At 38.4% G+C, this 17680-nt stretch overlaps 1 protein-coding gene across 2 annotated transcripts in view; it reads left to right on the plus strand.

Moving 5' to 3' along the window:
• Positions 1 to 2693: 2693 nt before the first annotated feature.
• Positions 2694 to 17680, plus strand: part of Atf2 (activating transcription factor 2) — a 74385-nt gene continuing 59398 nt past the window's right edge. For both annotated transcript variants that reach the window (XM_051184458.1, XM_051184457.1), the window contains exons 1-2: positions 2694 to 2866; positions 14883 to 14978. The gene's annotated coding sequence lies outside the window, so the exon portion shown is untranslated. The remainder of the gene's footprint in view (positions 2867 to 14882; positions 14979 to 17680) is intronic.

Below are 17680 nucleotides of genomic sequence, written 5' to 3' on the forward strand. Positions count from 1 at the left end.
CATGTGTAGAACAGCTAAATTAAAGGCCTGCTAATAGAACAAGAGGTAAAGGGAGCGCCTTTGTTTACTAGTATTCAGTGTGCCTAACCAAGAACTACATCATTTGCACTGCTTTGTTTTGCTTTGTTTTCTTTAACTTAGACTTCCTTTATTTTTTTCTCACCTTAGGCACCTTAAGTTAGCTGAAGACAGGCATGGTGGTGCACGCCTTTAATCCCAATACTGGGGAGGCAGAGACAGGTGGATCTATTTGAGTTTGAAGCTAGAAGCCAGCCCAATCTAGGGAGCAAGTTTCAGGACAGCCAAGGCTACACAGAGAAACCCTGTGTTAAAATTTAATAAACAAACAAATAAAACCAAATCCCACATTCCTTGCTTATATAAAAGAATTCTGAAAATATTTTCTTTAAAACAACATGTTCCTCTAGTAGTGTGTAGTTAATTAACTACTTAATATCAGAAAATTTAATATGAACACTACTGACACTTGAAAGGAAAACAAATCGGTCTGGAAACAAATTTACATTTTTAAATATACAAGGTGAGAAAGCAATTTAAAACCTCCATTCTAATTGACTTCAAGTTCTTTTGAAATAGCTTAACATTTTAAAGCTCCCCCCACCCCCACATTAGATATTTTGTTAGGTGAAGGAAAGCACTATTTCAAAGTTTTCTAGATCTAGCAATTTATGAGCTGGCAGTCCTCCATTTTTGTCTATCTTCATTTCGACCAGTAATCTGAACGGCTGAAATTCTGCTGATATAATTAGTGTTAAAATACACTAACATTACTGCAGTGTTACTAATATTACAGGATGGTACTGTCACTTCAACTTAAGAATCAGCGCTGTTAATAATCTGATTTAGGTTTCTTGAGTAATTAAAACTAGTTTTAAAGGAAGATTGAGTTGGCTCTCATACATGTATACAGGCCAGGAACCTATTAAAACGTCCAGTGACATTACAATTTCACTTTCATGCTAGGCATCATTATTAGACTGAAGGTTCATTAACCCTCACACACTATTTTTGACAAGCTTACAAAAATTTTAGTTCCACTTTGGTGTGGAGAAACTAAGTGTGTTTTATGTAAATACTTAAGTTGTATTCATAAATCTAGATTAGAAATAAGCATTTATTAAATAGGAAACTGTGACACCAAAAAAGCTTGCTTTTAAAATAATTAATGCACAAATTCACAGGCCCCTTAATCATTTTTCAACTATGTATATTTGTTGGACAACCAACATCCCTAAAATTAGCACTAGAATCTTCAGCTTGTACAGAGAATATTAAAGCAACACTAGGAATAAGTACTTTTTGCACCTTACTGTTTTGAGAAGTGGACCTGAACCAGCTCTAGATTTGTAGAGGCCGGTCTCTTTCATACTCGTTACACCAATCAAATAATCTCTTTTCTTGTCTCCAGTTTAAGAACTTATTACTTTATGTGTATTTGTGTTTGATTGCATGAACATATGTGCACCATAAATTCACCTAGGTCGGAGTCTCGTGTTTTGAGCAGCCATGTGGATGCTGGGAAACTGAGCCTGGGTTCTTATAGCTGGACCAGCAAGAGATCCTAACCACTGCACCATCTCTCCAGGTTCTTACCCCCAATTCTTTAAAAGGTACTTCCACACATTAACAGGCATTTCTTTGGCACTACAATTTACAAAGCTAAAGAAAATATTGTGGGAAGAATGCCACTTCTATGCTGTGTTCTCATTGGTGTCTTTTAGTCCTCCTTAAAACGTCAATAACCATATCTTATGCTTCAAAGTACTGAAGCAATGCTACTGAAATTAGTATTTTTACCTGTAACCAAGTAAAGGAAATGTAATGATAGAGAACACACGATAATTTCCAAGGACATTTCTCCAGGAAAAAAAGATCGTTGCATGTCACCATGGTGACATGGTGGAAGACATTGTTTTCCTTTTGATTATTTCCTTTGAACATACTCATATGTAATATACAATGGTCTTGATGTGGGTAGGGTGGGGGGCGAAGAATCAGCTCCATTCCTAGCTTAGCAAATTCTGAACAAAGGCCTCTCTGAGAAAATGCCTCTTTTCTTAGCAAGGCTGATTTAGTTTTCTTCCGTCCACACATTGGGGCGGGGGGGGGGGTGATGACTAGCAAACCCCGACTCTCCAAAACCTTAAGCGCCGTTCTCCAGCTCCGGCTTCCGTGTAGCCGGAGGGTGGTCCAGGAGCTCGTCTCCCTTCGAGTTCAGACATCCCTAGTGAGGCCGGAAACGGGTGTCGGAGCCTCCGGGGCTCTGGGATGGGTTCCTTTAGCCTCTCCAGACCTCACCTTTCTTCTCTAATACCGCCCACGCCCTCACCGCTTCCCTCCACCGTCACCTGCGCGCGCCCCAGCTCGCACGCCCGCCTCCCGCTGGTTGCCAATCACAGCTTTCTGCATTTCCCTGGTTACCGAAACAACGGTCCTTGGGCTTTGGTCACGCCCCTTGGAACTGCTTCCCGCCTTTCGTGCTCTTCGTCCAATCACCAGCGTCCGAGTGTTCTTTGGTTCCCGCCTCCCCGTCCCCGCCCTCCTGAAGGCCCGCCTTCTTCCTTAAGCACGACTGAGTCACCTGACCTGTAGGCGCTCCCTTGGTAGAAAGCAGGAAGAGGCGTGTGCGTGAAGGGGAGGGGCGCGAGAAGAAAGCGGCGGGGATGCCGGGAGCGGGGCGGGGAGAAGGCTTGTCAGTCGGATCTCGCGAGAGAGGACGGAAGCCTGTGGGAGCCCGTGGCCTTTAAAGTCGATTCAGCCCTTTCCTCCGGGGCTAGTTTGTAAACACGGCTGGGCTCCGGGCTCCCGGGTGGATGAAAGGACCATGAATTAGTGACCCGGAAAGGTGAGTAGTGGTGAAAGGGCCGCAGTCTCGCAGGCTGTAGGGGTACAGAGGAAGAAGGCGCTAACATGGCGACGTCTCTGCCTGTAGTCCCCACCCCCCGCCTCCCACCCCTTCGGCGCCCCTGCTGTGGACCCCAACCCTCCGGACGGCTGTGGCCGCGCCGCCGCCTCTGGCTCGGGGGACCGACCGGACCGTTAGGTAACGCGGCTGCAGCGCCGGCCCCTCCCTCGCGCGCTTTCCCAAGCCTGAGCGAAAAGGAATAACGGCTCCTCTCAGACCCCTCCCTCCCGTTTCCCATCCTCTCGTGTGGTCACTTGAGAGGTCCCCAGGGCGCTCTTCGGATCCGCCCAGCCCACGGGGAGACCCCCGCCTCAAGTCCTTGATCGGGCCGCAAGAGGGTCCACGCTGGGCTCTCCACCCATGGCTCAAACGATTGAGGACCACGGGGTTTGGGATGGTGCGGTGGAGAAGGGTTGGAAAGCGTGGCTAAAAATCTAGCCGGGGTCCCTGGCTCCGGTGGGACGTGATGGAGCCAGCGGTATGGAGAACCTGGGAGCTGGAGGTCTCGGCCTTTTCTGTCCTTTCTGCCAGCCTCACACTCCCGCCACCCCCCCCCCCATTTTTCCAGGTGGGGCGGGGCTGAGGTGTGGATGCAGGTTGATTCTGCTATGTTCCCCCGTTTTTCTTTTCTTTCTTTCTTTCTTTCTTTTTTTTTTTTTTTTTACATCGACGGGTACGGGGCTTCTGGAGAGCTTCTGTCCTTTTATCAATCATTATCCTAGGGACAAGGGGAATGAATAGTTGTTTTTTGGTATGTATGTATGTATATGTGTCTGCCCGCCTGCCTGCCTTTGAGTCTGTGACTATGCCTGTCTCTGTGTGTCTCCATAGTGCTTGTTCATTGAACCAGATCTCGGAGGAGCTGGGAACTATTTTTATGCATCTAGGTAATATAAAATTGTCTGTTCTTAATGGGGAGTCTTAAAACTGAGGAGGCCGAGTAAAACTACTGTCAGTATAATGGAGTAAAGGGGATTACTTATGATAGACCCTTAGGCCTGTTCCCTAATACCTAGATTACCTTGTGAAGTCCCAGTTTCTTAGGGATTATACATTATAGAGACATTCACATCACATGTATGTAATGGTATATTTGAAATCAGACCAAATGCTGACTGTCCTGAGTTCACTTTTTCCTATTTGAAGAAATTCTTAACCCCTAGACTTGCCATTGTCAGTACTAACCATTTCAGGAATACTCCTTCAGAGCCAAATGGCCTTAGTCTATTGTACCAAAATTGGAAGGTAAGACTATAAAAGCCTATTTTGAAACAAATCTAGATAATTTCCTGAAATAGAGACACAGTAGGAATATTGTATTTAGATTTGCTAAATCCACTTGAAGAATTCCCTGCAGTAAACTTTTTCCAAATGTATAGGAATAAGAGAGTATGCTAAAAATGTATCCTGTATAAGAAAATTAAATTCATGATTTTTTTTCCCCCTATTTCTCTGTGTGTAGCCTTCAATGTCCTGGAACTCACTGTATAGACCAAGGTGGCCTCAAATTTACAGAGAATCACCCACCTCTGCCTCCTCCAGAGAGCTGGGATTAAAGGGGTGAACCACCACAGCCTGGCAAATTTGTGAATCTTTAAGGCCATTAACAATTGAGTTATAATTAAGCTTCTGGGTCTTAAAAATAATTTTTTAAAAAGTCTTTTAAATCCAGTGTGTTTGCTGCCCTCCTAAGCTGTTTTTTACTGTTTTAAAGGGGCTACTGCCATTAAGATTTGAAAGGTTCTTAAAATGTAACATCATGTTCACTTAGAACTTGATTCTTTGTATCTTTGGGTGGGTGGGTAGGGTCAGAGGCTTTAGCCCTGGCTGCTCTGGAACTCACTTTGTAGACCAGAATTTAAAAATCCTCCTGCCTCTGCCTCCTAAATGCAGGGATTAAAGGTGTGAGCTGCTGTACCAGGCAGTTCTTTTCAGGGTCATTGTCTTATTTTTGATTTAAGGTACTAAAAACTTCCTGTAGATTACCTGGAAATTTCTTTAACATTACTAAGCCCTTTATTTTGTGTTTGGAGCATTATATTATCAAATGTGTTACGTAGAAATTCTTATATTTTCTTCTTTTTGTTGTTGCTGTTTTTTTTTTTTAAATTTGAAGAAGCACTGTTATAGTAAGATAGTGGTAGAACTGGTTATCATGTCAGCCTTTTAATAATTGGAGGGGTGCTTTGATGGGTATTTAAAATTTAGAGCTGTATTGTTTTGGATTATATCATCCATTAAATATCTCAAGCCTAACATTAAATAAAGAAATCTAGTTTTATCTCTACTTTCAAAAAAATCTTGAAAACGTGAGCTCTAATTATCTATACTCTCCTAATCAATTATATGGCTAAATCTGGTAAGCAGCTCCACCATACATGCTGTTTCAACTCATTTTTGCCTTTGGTGTCTTTTTTTCCCCTTGTGTCTGAACTGGTATTACTTCCTTTTGTTACTCTTAATGAAATGCCCTTAGAAAGGTAATTAACTGTTATGTATTTAGAACAATTTTTTTTTTTACTGGAACATTCCTTAATTAGAAATGAATGTAATTGGGTAATTCAACTGACCCCTATGAAAATTAATGCACACAGTACTTGTATAACTTCTTGTTTTAACTTGTGGCCTAGAAAAACCACCTAGCATTGTTATATAGTCAATAGTTTAACATTTTTTGTTTATCTTACAGTCACATCTGTCTCTTCTGACTAAAAATTTGCCTGAAATGCTGTATGTTCTGTTTTGTTGTTGTTGTTTGTTTGTTTGTTTGTTTTCAGAGACAGGTTTTCTCTTGTGTAACCCTGGCTGTCCAGGAACTCACTCTGTAAACCAGGATGACCTCAAACTCTGCCTCCCAAGTACTGGGATTAAATGTCTATGCATTTTAAAAAAAATATTTGCTTATTTTTATTTTATGTTTTGCTTGCATATATGTATGTGCACCTTTTGTGTACAGTGCTCTTAGAGGACATCTAAAATCCTGAATCCCTGAAACTAGAGTTACAGATTGTTGTAAGCTGTCATGTGGGTACTGGGAACCTGTCCAGGTCCTCTGCAAGAACCGCAGCTACTTCTAGACTGCTGAACCATCTCTCCAGCCCTTTGTTTGCCTTTCTGTCCATGCTAGGAAAGCTCTTTTCTATTGAGCTGTACACCCACAACCCCTCTGTATGTAACTTACTTTTATTTTTACATTTATGTAGTGTATGCATCTGTCTGTGTGGGTGATGATGTGTGGAGATCAGTGGACAACTTTGAGGAGTAAATGTTTTTTGCATCACACGTGTTCTGAGGATGGAGTCCTGGGTTTTCCCCACTGAGCCATCTCATTAGCCCTATAGGTAACTCTGGTGTTGAAGCAGTATTGATCATCATCACTATTTTTGTCTGTGGGTGAATATCCTATTCTAAAGTTTAGTTATCATTTCACAGAAAACAGAGGAATGTCATGAGTTTTTAAGGCCATGGTAATTGTAACTATGTGTTTTATATTGCATAAATATGAAATATAGAATTATAAGCATCATTGACTTTTATTGGCAAACCTAAAACTGGTATATTTTCACTTTAAGGTAGATTTGACAATGCTTACTTTGTTCTTTTGGTTAGTCGTTGTAAAGGATTTTAGATTTTCATTTTATTTGTTATTGGGTATGTGTATAATGTGTTTATATTGGTATGTGCATGCCACTATTGGGGTGTGGCATCAGAACAACTTTTTGAAGGCCGTTCTTTCCTTCCGCGTTACATAGGTTATGGGTGTTAAACTCAGGTTGTCAGCTTTGCTGGCTGAGCCATCTCACTCCCCCCTAAAATAATAGTAATTATTTCTATTTCTTCTCTTCCTTCTGCTTCTTTTGGGGCAAAGGGGGCTGTGAATGTATTTTAGGGGTGTAGGTGTATTTACTCAGGTTCATAGCTTAGGCAGTAATTCTCAACTTTGTTCTCATTTATAGCCAAGAAATAAAAAACACTGAAATAGAGTAAAATAGAGTAGTGAGTGACTTGTTACTGTGAGATACTTGACAAGGTTCTTAGAGAAACACAATTATTATACTTTGCAAATGGATATTAAGACTTGACTTAGTGTCTGTACCATTTACCTTTTTTTTTAAGACAGTTTCTCTGTGTAGCCCTCTATGTTCTCTAAAATGTTTTTATATAGTCTAATAGGTTCTGAACTTTTGAATTCCAGTTTTCTACCTTTACCTCACTTAGTTTTATCTTTGCTAGCATTGTCTTTTTCCATTACATAGATTTGTGATGTTTGATGATTATGTACAGTTAATAAGTCACTTAAACCACTCTAAATTTCTTGATATTGAATACCTAAATGGGGAAAAAATGTTTTCAATTGTTTTGATTTATTTGAGACAGAATGTCACTCTGAGGTTGAGCCTTGCCTGTAACTCATGATGGCCTCAGACCCTTGGCAATCCTCTTGCATCAGCCTCCCAAGTCCTGGAGTTAGAGGGTTCTGAGGGTGTGCACGACCGTACCTAGTGGCTATGCTCTGCTGCTTCCCTTTTCTTTTCTTCTTGATTTTAACATTGAATTAATGAGCGTAGTTTTTGGTTATATAAACTTTATAGTATTTGATACCTTTTTCTTCCTTTGAGTTGGTTTTATAAGATAATAAACTCAATAGAATTACTTATCAGAGGATATAAGCGTTTGGGAGTGGCCAAGACTTTCTCCCAGAAAAGAAGAGTTAAGCAGGCTCACATTGGCATTTTAGTGTAAATGAGCTAGCTTTGCCATTTTGCTAACCTTGTAGTTATGATTGTTAAACAATGATATGGTTACTTGATTAGGAGTTATTAGTGGAAATAAGTTGTGTCATTTACTAGTTTCAAAATCATATAGTTGACCATATAATTTTATAGTTACTAAACAGTGGCCTATGTTCTAGGACAAATAGTCTATTTCATACATTCTGCTACTTCCCTGTTTGTTTCTCTTAAAGTTTACTGAAACTTTCGAGAGCCAACTAACATCAGTGATTAAATTTTGTGCACTTTGCACATTTAATTTATAGGTTTTAATTTATGAGCTACTTTCTGAATTATAGATTTCAAGGAATTACTTAATTTTCTTCCATATATTCTTCTGGCACAATGAATGTAGTTTTAAGGTGGTTTTTAGGACCCAGATTGTCATGAATCCACCACTTGTGAGCTATGATAATGCTTAGGAAAGTTATTTGTTTTCTGTAAGCCTTGTGAGCATTTGAACCATGTATGTTAGTGCTCACAGGTGTATGTCAGGGACTTGCAGAGTACTCAGTGCATGTTAAAGCAATTACTGTCGAAGTTCATCCAGAAATTCTCATCTCCTATAGTCCCTTCAGGTGTGGTGGCCACTACATTCAGGCATGCTTATGATATGACCTGCAGAGAGTACAACAACCATATATTTGTAAGCTTTGGCAACACATTTGTATTTTCCTTAGGAATTTATGATTTATGGTAAAATTTACTATCTTAAAAGAATTTTTATAAACCTATTTCAGAGAATTTCATTTTGTTCCATATGTACCCTTTTCTCTAAGTCTGACTTATCTTTTCATGTAGTAGTGTAGCACATATATATTTTGAGATTTTTTTTTAAAAAAAATTGATGCCATATTCTACCATCAACATTCTGGTAAGACCTTTCATATCATCTTCTGATGAAATTAAAATGACCACAGTTTGCCTAGTGGTGATGTATGCACTTTTAATGCCAGGAGGCTGAGGCAGGTGGATCTCTGAATTCAAAGCTAGCTTAGTCTACATAGTGAGTTCCAGGACAGCCAGAGCTACACAGAGAAACTCTGTCTTTAAAAAACAAAAACAAAAGAAAAGACACAGTTGTAATATTTGTTCTTTGTAAGTTTTTTTTTTCCTTTGTCATTTGTCAGTTATGTTTTAATGGTGAAATATGAATATTGGGCAGGGGATTTTCCTTTCAGTTTCTTGAATCTCAACATACTTTAAGACAGAAAGAAGTGAATTTACTGTTATTGTAATAGGAATTACATATAACCTGTAAGTTTCCTTTCCTTTTTGTAATGAAAAGTTATTATTAAGTGAGTTCTTACTATGATGTACTATTTTAAAGTGTGTGTGTATCTGTATAGTTGTGCATTCACATGTGTGGAGGCCTGACAAAATTTTGTGTGGCCTTGGCTGTCTTGGAACTCGCTTTGTAGACCAGGCTGGCCTCGAACTCACAAAGATCTGTCTTCCTCTGCCTCCTGAGTGCTGGAATTAAAGGTGTGCACAACTACCACCTGTCTAAAGTTTTCATTTGTTATTGTTGTTGTTATTATTATGTGTATGTGTTTGTGCATGTGCATGATATGTGTTTGTGGGCTTTCATGCCATGGCATGGGTGTAGAGATCAGAGGACAATACTATGGAATCACTTTTCTCTGTCTACCTTTGCATGGGTTCCAAGGTTCAAACTCAGGTTGTCATGCTTGTACAGCAAGTACCTTTACCCATTTAGCTGTTCATATTTGGTTCTGAAGTGGAGTCTCTCACTAACCCTGTAGCTCATGCGTTCAGTAAGCCTAACTGGCAAATGAGCTCTAGAGATCCACCTGACTCCTCTCCCTGAGGCAGCACCATGGTTACAAATTCACATCTCTCCTTGGCCGAGCTTGTATTTAGGTACTGGAGATCAAACTCAGGTACTCATGCTTATATGTTGACTGTGCTGACAACCATTTCTCTAGCTCCTGAATAATTCTAATTTTTTTCTTTTCTCTTTGGTGTGTTTATATGTGTGCGGTGTATGTGTGTACATATGTATGTGTATAGGTACATATCAGGATATTTTCCTCAGCCTTTACCTTATTTTTTGACACAAGGTATCTCTCTGAATTTGGAATTCACTCTTTTCACTAGGATAATTGTCTAGTGAGATCACAGGACTCACCTGTCTCTACCTCTAGTGCTAGGGTCATAGATGAATGCTGCTACTCCTGGCTTTTTATGAGTGTTGGGGATTTGAACTTAGGTCTACATGCTTGCACAGCAAATACTTTACCCACTGAGCTATCTTCCCAGATCCCAAATCATAATTTTTGAAGTGTGAATTTCTAATTCTCATACATAAAGGCCTAGGTTTGATCTCTGGCATTGTATAAACCAGACATTGTAGCACAGGTATGTAATCTTAGTAGTGGAAAAGTAGAGACAGGGAGAGCTAAAGTTTAAGGTTATTCTTGACTACATAGCAAGTTCCAGGCTAGCCTAGGTCATAGGAGATTTTTACCTCCAAAAACAACAGCCTAGAGAGATCCTTTCCTCTTCCTCACAAGTGCCAAGATTAAAAGGATATGCTACCATGGCTGGCCCCAAGCATTTTATATTAAAAAAATAAAATTTTATTGAGGAGAAGGCAGTAATTATATCATATGTGTTTTGAGCAAAAGTAGTATTGTAAACATATTATATATAACTTACTCCATTACCAAGTCTAAAACCATGTTATTAGTAAAATGTAATCTACTACTTTTTGTATTTGCTGCTTTTAGTCTATGAGTTCTGGGAAACCTCAACTTGACTATTTAACCCAGGCATCAGTGGTCTGGGAATAATTTAAATTAAATTTAATTTTAAAAGAAAAGTAATTTGCCAGATGGGGTGGTATATGCCTTTAACACGAGCATTCAGGAGGCAGAAGCAAGTAGCTCTGAGTTCAAAGCCAGACTGGTCAACAGAGCAAGTTCCAGAATAGCTAGGACTGTACAGAGAAACTGTCTCAGAAAACAAAAGCAAACAAAGCTAAAAGTGATTTTTTTAAAAATTTTATTTATTTTATTTTATTTTATTGAGATATGTAGCTCTGTGGAATTCATTATATAGGCCAGGCTGGTTTTGCCTTTCCAGAGATCTGCCTTTCTCTGCCTCCTGATTGTTAGGATTAAAAGCATTGTGTCCAGTATTACTTTTTTTTTTTTAATTAAAGACTAGTTTTGTGATATTGGACTGATTTCACTATTTACATACCCGTTCACTGCATTCCTTATGCCTTTCATCTAGTTTGAGATAGAAGCTATAGTATACTATTGATAATATGCCTGAAAAACATCAGTTGTATGTTGTGAGTAGAGGAAAAATTAAAAACTACCACTTCCCTCATTGAGGTTGGGAATACTTTTCTCATTTTTTGAGGAGTTTCATTTCCTCCATTGATGAACTAAGCATTCCATAGCCAGTATACACAAGAATGATATCAAATCACAGAAGATTTTGGCATTAAATGGGTAGTGTTCAGTTTCTAGCCATAAAAATAAAGTATGATGTAGAATTAAATACTTATTATTAGTATGAATTATGATTTAGTATTAACTATTAGGAAAATGTGTATTTAAAGTCAAAGTAAAGTGCAGTATAACTTTCATAAACTTAATATTTTCTGAGGTCATACCCTAGTCTGTATTTTACACATTATTTCCTTAATTCTTTTTGGTATCCATCAATTACATGTGAAGAATTATAGTGAAATTATAGTATATAAGGGAACTCAGAGATAATTTAACATTGAATGGGTAATAAACTGTTTTTAGGTTATGGCTTTAGGTTTTCAGACTCATGGATTTAGGTTTATTATGAACATATTGCTGTTCCCAGGGTAGTTCTAAGATTATCTTGTATTTTGTGGTACTTGTGAGGTTACAAGGAATTGTGCCACAGAAAACTCCCTGCTATATTTAGGGTTCTGCTGACCTTGAATGACCTTGTGATAGAGCACAAATGCATTCTCCTGGTACCCTAACATTTCTGCTCACTATAAAGGTTTTCCATTACTGACTTATAAATTACCAAACACTTAGCATCTTAAGACAGTACAAAATTATTTTTGTAGGTCAGGAAATCTAGATTGACTCATCTAGGGCCTCTGGTATCCCCCTACTTTAAATCATAAAAACATGAAGTCTATTTCAGTATATGTATAGATTATGTAGCTTCTTAAAACAGGTTTTAAAAAAATCTCTTCTCAGGAATCTCTCATTTCTGCATGGTGAAACATTCAAAATCTAGCTTTTATAGAGCAATAGTACATAATTGTTATCTGTAAGAGCATCTTACTTCTATCCATGTGTGACCTGGAACCCAATGATCAGCCTTTCTTCCCCTACTTTTTTGCAGATAGGTAATCACCATTGTGGTGTGTGTGTGTGTGTGTGTGTGTGTGTGTGTGTGTGTGTGTGTGAGAGAGAGAGAGAGAGAGAGAGAGAGAGAGAGAGAGAGAGAGAGGCAGAGAGAGAATGTTAGAGTTTTGTAAAATGTGTATTTTGTTGTTAATACATGGGTAAGAGAATGTAGTGCTTGTCTTTCTGTGTTGCTTATTTCACTTAACATAAACTTAGGACTTTCTGGTTCTGTCCATGTTGTTAAAAGTAACCAGATATCACTGTGTGCTTGGGGTCCTAAAGCCAGAACCAATGTGTTGACAGTGTTCTGTGTTGTTTGGATTCTCCTGGGAAGAATCCATTGCAAGATCACTCAAGTTGTTGGCTTTGCAGTTGTAAAACGGTCCTTCCTCCTCCCTTGCTTTCCACTTGCCCAGGGGTTGCTCTTCGCTCAATGGGTGAGGCTGAAATGCTTTCCTATGGGAGTGACAGATCCAGGTCCTCTATTTCTAGCCCATCTGACTTCCTTTTCTAGCTAACTCTTACTCCAGATGGAAAAAGGTCTCTAGGTTGAGCACACCTGGATAGCTAACAGAATACTCTGGTTTTTGGTATCTGTAATCTCTGAGTACCTGTAGAGTTCCCCTTTCTTTTAATATAACACTCACAGGTTCCAGGAATTGGAGGATAGACTATTTTTTAATATATATTTTTTATTGTGAAAGCTTGTCTGCTTATTTTATTTTTAAATTTTATGTGTGTTTTACCTGCATGCATGTCTGTGTGAGGTTGTTAAAATCCCTTGGAGCTTGAGTTTCAAACAGTTGTGCCATATGGGTACTGGGAATTGAACCTGGGTCTTCTCAAAGAGTAGCCAGTTCTTTTAACTGTTGAGCCATCTCTCCAGCCCAATGGAACATGGTCAGTTTTGAGGGACCATTGACTTCTTAAAATATTTTGTTAAGTTTAAAATCACTGAAAAATATAATTTCTGGGTGTTTTAGATAAGGTCAGCACTCTTAATAAGTATCTAATAACATACTATCATGGTTTTGAAATCAAGCTAAGCTTAGTAGTTGAATTTTTCATTTTTCCTTTTCACTAAGCTCTTGTTTTCTTTTCATTCCTTCAACATAATTTTATTTAGATCCAGTATATCTTAGTGTTTAAGAATATTTTATTGATCATTTTCTACTTCATAATAACTAATAAACCTAAATTCATAATTTTCATATTTATTTCTTCTTTTCTTCATTCTCATGGAACTTCCTCTCAGGACAGTGTATTTTTCAGATTCTATTTCAAAAGATGAAGAAGTAGTCACTAAATGAAAATTGTTTTTATTGTCAACTACAGAGCATATGGAAAATTCAGAACATTATTGAATACGGGATAAGATACAATTGATAAAACCACGCTTAGCAGAAATACATTATAGGAAAAGAAGATTTATACATCTGTTAATGGAGGCTTAAGGCAATCTTATTTAAAATTATCCGTATTTTAAACTACAAAGCCAGGGCAGTATGCCCAAATAAGATTTAGAATAAGTGGAGGTGTATAGGGGACTCAGGGAAAGGGGAAAGTTAAAGACTCAGAAACTAAGTTTCCTTTGGGAAACTTTTATGTGACATCATCAATACAGAGCTCTTAAGGTTGTGACTTTGTAAGTTTGCCCCAATCCTGCTTACATACAGTCTTACTATGTACCACCCAGGATTTCTCTTGGATATATTAGACTCTTGATTTGTGACCAAGAAAAGATGGGTTCCTCTTTAACACTGATTCCTGTCTCCCCGGCTCTGTGTTCTGGTAGTGTTTGGCTCACTGTTGGCAGTCCTGGTACCTCTGCCCCCAGGTTAATTATGTCCAAATGTACAGAAGGTGGGTAGGATGATTTTAGTGTAGGAGAGATTCCCTACATCTGTGTCTTCCAAGCTTTAAAAAGTGTTACTTTAATGTTTACCAATGTCTAGATGATTATGAGTAAGTCAAGCTGTGCAAGACAGGGTTGGTTAGTTTAACTTTGTTGCCTCTTGCTTGAGGGGGCCTTGCTGTGTTTCAAAATGCTAGTTCCAGATCTTTTGTGAACAATGCTGAAATAAGAACATAAACATCTGTATGCAGATAGGACTGCCTAAAGCATGCTTGTAAAATGGACTCTTCTCTGAGAAATAAATAGTTTGCAGGAGTGTATCTCTGCCTGAAATTGTGAGCATTTGTCATTATCATCACACAGGTAAGGCCAATCTGCAGGTGATTGAGGAAGAAGGGACAATCATGAATACTAGAATGGCATTGTAAGAGCAAAGGGAAAAAAAAATGAATTGTACTTTGGGAGAGTAAACTCATACAGACTGTTTACAAAACTGTCCTTTGAATTGCTGTCCCATTTATAGCCTCCTTTTGCATTTATGTTGCTAAATATCTTTTTTAAGTCCTTTCTCCATAAGGAACAGTTGTAATTAAAACCGATTTTTTTGTTTGTTTTTTTGGACAGCTTTGAAATGAGACACTTCCTGGCTTCTGACTTTCCGCTTTAAGATATTAAACATAATAAGGGACATTCACTAATCCTAAAGGAAAATATTGCCCTTCTTTCCAGTCTTACATGGAAAGAAATTTCCCAAATTCTTATATAGCCTGATAATGGGGCTCATTCCCAAAGTAATTACACATTGTATGGTGACCATCTTTCTGAAACATTTGAGGTTTTGGAAGAAACTTTAATTTTATATGCTAAGATAAATAGTAGGCAAAATTTAAATACAAAATTATGTTAAACAGGGTAACAAATGTATTCTCTTCTGCTTCTCTCCTTTTCTCTAGAGATACTAAATGGCACCTTGGGAAGTACTGCTTGCTTAGCAAGAGTTTAAGGATTCCTGTCAACAGAGTAAAGCTCATGGCCTGCCAGCTACAAAGGTAAGGGAATTTTCTCTATGTGTGTGTGTTTGTGTGTGTGTTTGTGTGTCTGTGTTTGTGCACGCATGCAAGCACATGTACATCCACATTCATATCATGAGTGCAAGCACATGTTGAGGCCGGAGGTCAATGTCAAGTGTCTTTCTATTTGTTTCTACCCTAGTTTTGGAGACTGAACCTGGAACTTAATGGTTCAGCTAGACTGACTGGCCGGCCAGCTTTCTCCTTTTCTGTGCTGGCTGGCCTTTTTTCTTTAAATTTAGTTTTATTTTAATTTTTATGATTTTTTAAAATTTAAATTAGAAGCAATCTTGTTTTACATGTCAATCCCAGTTCCCTCTCCCTCCCCTGTCCCCCAAGTGCTGGCCTCCCCCCCCCCCCCCCCCATGATGAGCTCTTGGGAGATCTCTTTAGGTTTGTGCAGAAAGCACTATGTCATATCTGCTCTAAAGTAAAACTTTGAATTAAAATTGCTCTCTTCATATTATAATGATTGGTCTCTAAAATATTAATGAAAATAACATCTGTTTCTGTTCAACAGTCCTCCAACGTTAGTATCCTATATTGGTAATATTCAGGGTAGGGGCTAGAGGAGGAGATCTGGAGGGTTAGTAAATTTAGAAATGGCATTTTGGAGATGGGGATGTATTTTAGCAGTGAAAACACACTGAAGACTTAAAATCTTTAATTTTTCTTAATCCAAAGTTCTTAAACTTAGCTTTTTAGCAAAAGTAAAAAAAAAAAAAAAAAAAAAAAAAAAGTCCTAATTCAGCTAAAAAGTTTAATTGTGGTAACAGAAGTTAATCCACAAAGTGTTTTGTGGGTTACAGAATTATTCGAGGCAAAAAGTTTACATGTTTTGTAGCCATGTAAACTTATTTGCTTGTGGAAGTTTATTGCCATGAATGTTGCTAGCCCACCCAGAAACATCAAGTTGAAGTTACATAGTTTGTCCCTCATACCTTTTTGAACATGTTCATGGCAACCACAAAGATGTCAGAAAAATGAAGTATGGTGTTTTTTTTTTTTTTTTTGGTGTGCAAATCATTTACTGTTTATGTTATGGAAGGACAATAGCAATTTAATAAAAGCAATCTGGTTTGCAAAATTTTTCCAGATATGATAAACATTGTCTGATACGTGCTGATGCATAAATTGATATATGTGTTTCTTCTTGAGTCTTGAGGTTCAAATCAGAGAAATTGCATAAATGGACAGTTCCTCTAATTTTGACCTCTCCCCCCAACTCCCAAAATTAAGGAGAAACTGAAAACTACATTTATTTAAAAGTAAACCAGCCAGATAGATGATGGTAGTACGTGGCTTTAATCCTAGCACTCAAGAGTCAGAAGCAGGTAGGTCTCTTTGAGTTCAAGGCCAGCGTTGGTCTACATAGTGAGTTCTAGGACAGCCAGAACTACACAGAGAAGCCCTGTCTGGAAAAACAAAACAAAAATAGTAAATCGTTTTAAATCAAGTATGAAGAATAAAGAGATAACACTGATAATTTTTTTTCTTACGTACTTACTTGCATTTTGAATTACTTAATGTGCAAATTAATGATCTGACTAAAAGTATTCTCCATTAGATTTATTCCCTGGGGATGAAGGACTATGACTAAATCATTGTACTCTGGAGTCTAGCAAAGTAGTTAACATTTGTACCTATTTTTATTGTGTTCAGTGTTCATTGACTGCATACTGAAGCAAATAAGATCTGAATTTCAGGATAGATGAAGAGTAAATGAGGGAGATCAGTGATTGGCGTCAGTTGAAAAGCGGATGAATGAGTGGATGAGGAAACCCTGCATAACTAGGGGCAGACTGGAGAAAGCATGGACCAGGGTGGAAGGCAGTCATCAGGCTGTAGGGATCTGGAAATAATGTATTCTAAGAGGGTTTTCCTCTTATTTTGGCTAGCACTGCTTGAGTTCAGATTATCATTCATTCTTGAATTTAGCCGTATCCTAATTATTGATTTTGCTAAATTTAAAAGAAAAAAAAATCAATTTAGAGTTAAGGAGATGACTTAGTGGTTAAGAGAACTTGCTGTTCTTGCAAAGGTTGAGAGTTCAGTTCCTAGCACCTGTATCAGCTGACTCACAGTGCTTTTAACTCCAGCCTTAAGAGAATCCACTGTCTCTGACCTCTGACCTGCCACACACAAATTCAAACACTTAATTAGAAATAATAAAAATTTAAGGAAGGTATTGTGGTACACTCCTGTAATCCCAGCGCTTTAGAAGCAGGAGAATCAGGCATTCCAGGACAGCAAATGTGGCCCTGTCTCAAAGAAAAAAAAGTGAATCAGTTGTTGGGCTTATTACCTTTAATCTCAGCACTCAGGAAGCACAGGCAAGCAGATCTCTGGACTTCAAGGCCAGCCTGTTCTATATGGTAAGTTCTAGAACAGCTAGGGCTGCATAAATGAGACTTTGTCTCAAAAAACCACTGTGTGTGTGTGTGTGTTCAATTTTTTTTTTTTTTAGCAAGGTTGAATAAACTTTCTCTTTTGTGTGTGTGTGTGTTTTGTTTTTTGTTTTTTCGAGGTAGGGCAGCTCTGGCTGTCCTGGAACTCAGTCTGGAGACCAGGCTGGCCTCAAACTCACAGAGATCTGCCTGCTTCTGCCTCTTGAGTGCTAGGATAAAAGGCGTGCACCACCACTTCCTGACTGTAAACTTTTCTTTAAAAGTGTACTTATA

The sequence above is a fragment of the Phodopus roborovskii genome, unplaced genomic scaffold, assembly GCF_943737965.1.
Source record: "Phodopus roborovskii unplaced genomic scaffold, PHOROB, whole genome shotgun sequence".
NCBI lineage: Eukaryota > Metazoa > Chordata > Mammalia > Rodentia > Cricetidae > Phodopus > Phodopus roborovskii.